At 51.1% G+C, this 7,498-nt stretch overlaps 2 long non-coding RNA genes across 2 annotated transcripts; both read left to right on the top strand.

Annotated features, from left to right (window-relative positions):
- The first annotated feature begins 1,174 nt into the window (after positions 1-1,174).
- Positions 1,175-2,023, top strand: LOC136356475 (uncharacterized). Its single transcript, XR_010741314.1, has 2 exons — positions 1,175-1,378; positions 1,753-2,023. It is a non-coding gene; the product is annotated as an uncharacterized lncRNA (long non-coding RNA).
- Positions 2,024-4,886: 2,863 nt separating this feature from the next.
- Positions 4,887-5,970, top strand: LOC136356474 (uncharacterized). Its single transcript, XR_010741313.1, has 2 exons — positions 4,887-5,345; positions 5,482-5,970. It is a non-coding gene; the product is annotated as an uncharacterized lncRNA (long non-coding RNA).
- The last annotated feature ends 1,528 nt before the right edge of the window (positions 5,971-7,498 follow it).

Below are 7,498 nucleotides of genomic sequence, written 5' to 3' on the forward strand. Positions count from 1 at the left end.
TGATTAGTTGTGAAACAGATTTTAAAACTATATTATAAGAAAGAAATTACACATAAAAATTTCTCTAAAAATTTATACCATTTAGATGCTCGAAAAACGTACGTTATTGTTTGTTCCATCCAGGTCAAACAGAGGCATCTGGATATGCAAGGTGGTGTCATCGTCAAACACGTCGCTGCCATGCTAGCTAGCTGCGACGGATTAGAACACGATTTCATGTGTCTACCTCTGCTTCTGCCACGACACTAGTTGCAAGGAAGCTTCTCTTCTGCACTGTCATCGACGGCACAAATCTTCCAACCAACTCGATAGAAACGTATGGATGTGAATCATACAGGCAAGATATATACTGATCCAATTGATTTGACAAATTCTCGCATTGATGTACGAGTATCAGCGATTAGTCTCATAATTAATCCATGGAAGCAGCCAAGGCCCAACTGAACTGGCTTAATTAGTAGGCCTAAACACTGACGGCCTATAGACCCACTCCTTCCAAACACACAACAAGCCCAAAACATGGTCAATACTATTAGCAAAGTGAAGAGGAAAGCTCCAGGCAGTTTGTGAATCTATGCAGTTCTTTTTTTAAATGAGCACAACACATTAAACATATACAGAATTACAGATATAACATAGAAACCTTACCTAGTGCTCTCTCAGTGGCTTCCTCAGATCTGCAGCCACAACTCACAACCAGCTGAAAGGTTTGCAGACAGCATTGGAGTTACATGGGTTAAAAGGCTCTCATCCTTTTTTTCTTCCAGCCTCTTGCTCAACATGTAAGGATCATCAGATGTAGTAGTGCTTAAAGCTTCAAGTCATACATTCCTAGCAACAGTTATGTCCGGTTACAACTTCAAGTCAAGAAGAATGCCCACATAAAATACTCATGATCATTAGTACAATATTTGGATTCACTGATCATCCCTCACCTGGATTTAATTTCCTCTGTTGAATCAGTTAGACAGTTACTCCAATTTCCTCATTAGGCACGACATCAGTACAACAGCTATCCAAATGGGCCGGACCCAACAGTGCCGGCATGGGCACGAAGGGACTGTAGCGGCCCATGGCCCGACACGACAGAAAATTGGCCGTGCTGGCACGACGCCGCGCCGTTCTTGGGCCTCCACCCCGGCACGGGCCTGGGCCGTGACGTGAAGGGCGACCCATTTGGACAGCGCCGTCGCGTCGACGGTGTTGGGCGGGCCTCGACTCCCCGTCCGTCTCCGTCTTCGTCTCCGGCGCCGATCGATCTGCTCCCACCTACCGGAGCAAACAAACCAATGGCTTCCACCAACGAATCCTACTTCGACTGCCGCGAGTACCGCCGCAAGGCCGTCTTCTTCCTCCGGTGCTATGCCCTCTCTACATCGTGAGTTTTCATCTCTTTTTTTTTTTTTGACATTTAACTTTAGGTCACTTTTAAGATGTCCAGTAAGTTCAATTTTACACAAAGTACCTTTTACTTATTGAAAATAACAAAAGATGGAATTGAGCAAAATGTTGAAATCTAGGATGCTACCATTGGCTAATGTGTTAATAAACACTTATGTTTGTGTAGTAATGTTTAGTTCAAAAGGACCTCACTTTGATTTGTTTTGTTAAGCGGTGCCTGTTTGCTTGACTCTCGCATCTTAGAGTGGGAACTGGAATATCATGCTCCCATTCGTAAATAATCAATCTTTATTTGATCTCTTCTTTCTGATGATTCTGATTCACTACCACTTGTACGTTGTATATTTACAGGAAAGGGAAACTGCAAAAACTATTTTGCAAGGGCTAAAAAGAGCAAACTCAGTACTTCGGATGATGGATATCTACCATTTTGCAATGTAAATTTGACTCGCAGATGCAAGTTATTTAGGTGGAAAACTAAGGTGGTAAGTGAAATGCACAAGAGGAAACCAATTCTGAGCTTTATAATGTGATCCTTATCGTCTATATCCTTGCCAGAGAACTCCATATTGCTGGAGATTTTGACCTTGTGTCTGCATGATGATCGCTTCCAGTTGCTGAAGCTTGGTAAATTAGTAACACTAGGCGCCGGAAATTGCTGCTTGTTTTCTGCTAGGTTCTGTTTCTATGGATTTTCTTCACTAGATTGCTTTGGTCTGTGTTGCGGCTCCCATGGACTAGATATGCTGCTTGGAAGATTTGCCTTGTCTGGATTCCACTTCTTAGGCCCTGTTTGGTACAGTTCCAACTCCTAAATTTAGCTCTAGGAGTTGACTCTGTAGTGGAGTTGTAGAGCCGCCTAAACCCAGCTCCACAACTCTAGTACATTCTGTGAGAGAGCTCCACCCAACTCCACTCCTAATTTTAATGGAGCTGAAACTGTTTGGCTGAGCTCCAGCTCCAGGAGGGGTGGAGCTGGAGCTGGAGCTGGAGTTGTGCCAAACATTCTTGCTTGACATGATAATCGTCCATGTTCTCTTCTTCAATAGTTCCAGTTTTGTCAGTTTTATTCTGTCTGGCACATATCATCAGAATTTGTTAGAAATGGCCCTGCCATGAGAATCTGTTTGACCTTGCATCACTTGAGACTGAAGCTGGGAAAGTATACACACTAAAACTTTCCCTTCCTTTTTTTTTTGCTTTTTGCCAGGAAGTTCAGTGGAACTTAACATTGGCATGGCAGTCCGTGAATTGAAGTTTACTCTGCACTTAAAGCAATAAGGGATTGACCACCTGCATGCATGCTTGATTTCTTGCATTTAGTCGTCATCACTCAATGACATAATTGACATTTCCTTCTGAATGGCCAAACTTGGTTAATTTGCTTCAGGAAATTAAACTCTACTTGCTATAGGGAAATAAAAGAAACCTACTAGTTAGTACTAGGAATAAGTTCACCGGAGGTCCCTCAACTTAACAACGAGATTTTTTAAGGTCCCTCAATCACAATACCAGAAATGTTCACCCCTAAAGTCACTAAAACCGTTCACCGGAGGTCCCTCGGCAGTATTTTTGCCCGGTTTTACTGACGTGGCATCCTAGTCAGCAAAAAATTAAAAAATAAATATGTGGGGCCCATATGTAAGTGACACAAAAATGTGGGGCCAACAATCCTAGTCAGCAATCTTCTCTCTTTTCCTTTCTCTCTTCTTCTCTTTCATTTTTAGAGGAGGAGCGGTGTCGGCGGGCGAGCTAGGCTGCATAGCGTTGGCGGCGGCGGCAGGCGGTGGAAAGTGTAGCGGCGGGCGAGAGCGGCCGCAGAGGGCGAGCGGCAGCGCGCGGCGGCGCGCGGCCGGAGCAGGAGAAGGGGCGGCGGCGTGGCGGGAGAGGGGGAGAGAGGCGGCTGGGACAGCGGCGCTCGTCATGCTCCAGCTCTTCATCGCCGGCGTCGTCGTCGTGTTGGTTGACCTCCTCCATGAGCGTGGCAGGCGGAGCAGCGGGGGGCGAGTGCGGCGGAGCAGCTGGCCTGGTCGGCGAGCGGCGGGGGGCAAGTGCGGCTGCGGAGCGGCGGTATGCGGTCAGCGGCGACCTCTTCGCCGATGCGGCGCGCCACCCCCTCTCCCGCCAGCCTCATCTCAGCCCTTGATGCCGCCCTTCTTTTTCTTCTTCGGCCGCGAGGGCATCGAAGGCACTGAAGGATCTCACGCCGCCGCCACCGCTGCCCTTCTTCTTCTTCTTTTTCTTCTTCTTCTTCTTACCGGTGAAGACGAGGTTGATGGGTTCCTCGTCGTCGTCGTCATCCCCGGGCGGGGTTGATAGTGGATGCAGATGAGGTGTTCGATGTAATGCCGGGGTGGTTGTTTGGTGCAGCAGAAGGACAGCGGCGGCGGTTCAGGGCGATCCTGCGGGCGACGAGCAGGCGGCGGAAGCGGGCGCCTGACGTGAAGAGCTTCTCGCACGAGCTTAACATGCGCGGGCCGCTCCTCCACCGGCTGCAGCAGCGGAAGCCGCGCGTGTGCGTGAACAGTCCGGAGGAGTTCATCGGCGCCATCAGGACCAAGTTCATCAGGCTCAAGGAGGAGGTCGACGCCGAGCTCGGGGTGTTTGCCAGGGACCTCGTCGCCGCGCTCGACAAGGCCGACGGGGGCGAGGAGCGCGTCGCGCTCGAGGACCTGCTCGTCGTCGCGCAGCGGTGCGCCGAGATGAGCCCCGAGGAGCCCCGTCGCCGCCTGCCTGCTCCGCCCTCCGCCGCTCGCCCGCCGACGGCGCCGCTCCGCCTGCGTCCAGGCGCACGCCGCTGCCGCTCCCCGTTTGCGCTGATTGCTGACTAGGATTGTTGACCTCATTTTTTTTTTTGTCACTTACATGTGGGCCCCCACATATTTATTTTTTTATTTTTCGCTGAATAGAATGCCACGTCAGTAAAACCGGACAAAAATACTGCTGAGAAACCTACGGTTTTAGTGAGTTTAGGGGTGAACATTTCTGGTATTGTGGTTGAGGGACCTTAAAAAATCTCGCTGTTAAGTTGAGGGACCTCCGGTGAACTTATTCCTTAGTACTACTACGACAAATTCTGGGCCTTAAGGCCATGAAATTGGGCCTGCTTTGGCAGAATTCAATCTGGGCCACAATTTCTTCTCGAAATTAAAGGCCCGGCCAGAATAGCTGGGTGGTCCAAACTAAAGAGTACAGACCTTGTCGGCCCAAAAACCCTAGACAACAAAAAAAAAAAAGGTAAAAAGTACACCGAAGGTCCCTCAACTTATCATTGAGTTACAAAATCGTCCCCAATCACAAAACCAGATATATAACATCCTCAACTTAACAAAACCGTTTATTTTAGGTTATTTGATGGTTTTCAACCCGATTTTGTCTAACATGACGAATGAGTCAGCGTGGGACCCACATGTCAGGATGCCATCTCAACACCTCTCTCTTATTTCCCCTCTTCTCCCTCTCTTTTCTCATGCCGGCGACGGGCGGCGCTGTGAGGAGGATGCCGCCGGAGGGGAGGGGGGGAGGGGGGGCGGGGGTGGTCGAGCATCCGGTTGGACCGCAACATCTCCACGGCGCCGGCAGTGTCCTCCGCGGCCGGAGCGACGGCCTTCCCTTTCCACGACGCCGCCGACGATGGAAAAACGCCACAGGCGCGAAGCGTGGTGGGCCTGCGCCGCGCGCGGGGCCGGGGTGGGTGGTGCAGCAGCAGCCGCAGTAGCAAGCGATGGTGGTGGACGGCTGGGACGGCCTCGTCGCCTGGCTGCGTGGCGAGTTCGCGGCGGCCAACGCCATCATCGACCTCCTCGCCCACATCCGCGACAACGTCGATCCCGCCGCCGCGCCGCCCGGGTTCGACGCCGTCGCCGCGGCCGTGCAGCGCAGGCGACACCACTGGGCCCCCGTCCTCCACCTCCAGCAAGATGATGAGGTCATTTAGTTTGAAGGTAGAATTTTGTTGTCTCAGATCGAATTGCCGAGCGGAAGCATCGAGGATTCTGTCTAGCGAGATTAATGACAGCCATGTATTTGATTATGAAGTGCATTGACTCGTTGTGTGCTGTTTCCTGTCACTTTTGGCAGCCTGGCCTCACTCTAAGTTTAGGGAGATGAAGCTGCTTTGAAGTCGGGCGGCGACGCGGCGCTGTGCCACGGTGGCGGCGGCGAGGATGGGGATGGCGGCGTTGCCTCCTCTGGTCCGCCGGACCTCCTCCTCGCCCCCCCCCCCCCTGGCAGCCTCCTCCCACAGCGCCGCCCGTCGCTGGCCTGAGGAAAGAGAGAGAGAGAGGGAGAAAGGGCGAAGAGGGGAAGTAAGAGAGAGGTGATGAGGTGACATCCTGACATGTGGGTCCCACGCTGACTTGTCCGTCACGTCGGACAAAACCGGATTGAAAACCACCGAAAGACCTGGAACAAACGGTTTTGTTAAGTTGAGGGATGTCATATATTTGGATTTGTGATTGGGGGACGATTTTGTAACTCGATAATAAGTTGAGGGACCTTTGGTGTACTTTTTTCAACAAAAAACGAACTTAGAATTGATCCAGCCAGTACATTTCTTCAGCCCCTTCATTGTTTTTCTTTCGCATGAAATTCTGACCAGCATGATATTAATTTCTGCATCAATCCAGAAATGACATAACAATCGATCACGGTTTACTCCTTACCACTTTAATCACGATCTTCTCTTCGCCGTTCCCCAGCGTTTTCGAGATTCGCGCACAGTTGCTTCTGGCCTGACGAACAACTCCTGGGTCTCTGATATCCATGGGGCCCTCACTGTCCCGGTCATCTCCTAATTTATCCTTATTTGGGATGCGGTGCTTCACGTGCAACTCTCACCGGGTGTCGAGGATCGTCTCGTTTGGTGTTAGACGGCTTACCAGCGCTACTCAGCGCGTTCGGCGTACCAGGCATTCTTCTATGGCCAGCATTTCTTCGCCTGTGCTGATCTTCTCTGGCATGCAAAGGGTCCTGCCAAATGCAGGTTCTTCCTTTGGTTTACATTCCAGCAGCGCTGCTGGACGGCTAATCTCCTCTAGAAGCGTGGCATCGGCGAACCACATCCTTCTCGACTGCGTGTTCGCTCGGCAAGTCTAGCTCTGGGTATTGTCGCCTCCTGGCTAAGCTGCCCACTCACCCCCCCCCCCCCGTGGTAGCTGGTTCCAAGACTGGTGGCCGTCCTCCAGGGCCTGCTTACCTGAGCACCTTCGTGACAGCTTCGACTCCCTGGTGTTCCTAGTCTCTTGGCAACTGTGGAAGGAGTGGAATTCTAGGGTTTTCGACTCCGCTCTGTCTTCAATCTCAGTGGTTCTAGAGTCCATCCATTCGGAGGGCCATCCGTTGTCTTTAGCTGGCGTCGCCGTTTTTGGGGATTTGTTGGGAGTGTAGCTTGGCTTAGCCCCTTCCCACTGCTTGGAGTCTGTCTTTTGCCGCCGTAGTTTCTCTAAGTTTCAGTTTTTTTCATTTGCTTTTTCTCTCTTCCCCTTGTATAAGCCGGTCTGGCTGATTGCTTGTGTAACTAAAACTTTTTTTTTCTTCTAATATATTGACGTGCAATCCTTTTACGCGTTCATAAATAGATAAATGTATATAATTAGTGTACACGCGAAACATGAACACGCTGCAAGCTAGGCATGGATGGACCAGCTGCAGCAAGCCAGGCAAGCTAGCAGATGGATGGATGGATCGGTTAAGGTAAGTAGGGACCAGATGGATGGATGTCGCGCAGTCGCGCTTGCAATCAGAGATGGGCAAGATCCAGATTATTATTAGCAACACGTAATGTACTAGCTATCGATCTGGTTTGCTCAGAGACAAGCAGTTGTGGGGGCTGATGTGGATAGCGAGCAGCAGCAGCAGCGAGAGAGAGCAGTTGCGTGCGCTCGTCGACGCGACGGAACGAGACGACCGGTCGGTGGTGGTCCGGCGAAACCACGTGGGCTCACCGCCAAACGACCGGCCGTCGTCGCGCCACCCCGCCTCCCTCTCTCTCTCTCTCAGCTAAGCTCGATCTCTCTGCTGCTGCTGCTAGCTGCGTATCTGAAACTGTCTCGTGATTGCATGTCAGCTTGTGTCGTCAGATTTCATGAGCTAGCTG

Source organism: Oryza sativa, chromosome 5 (genome assembly GCF_034140825.1).
Source record: "Oryza sativa Japonica Group chromosome 5, ASM3414082v1".
Lineage (NCBI taxonomy): Eukaryota > Viridiplantae > Streptophyta > Magnoliopsida > Poales > Poaceae > Oryza > Oryza sativa.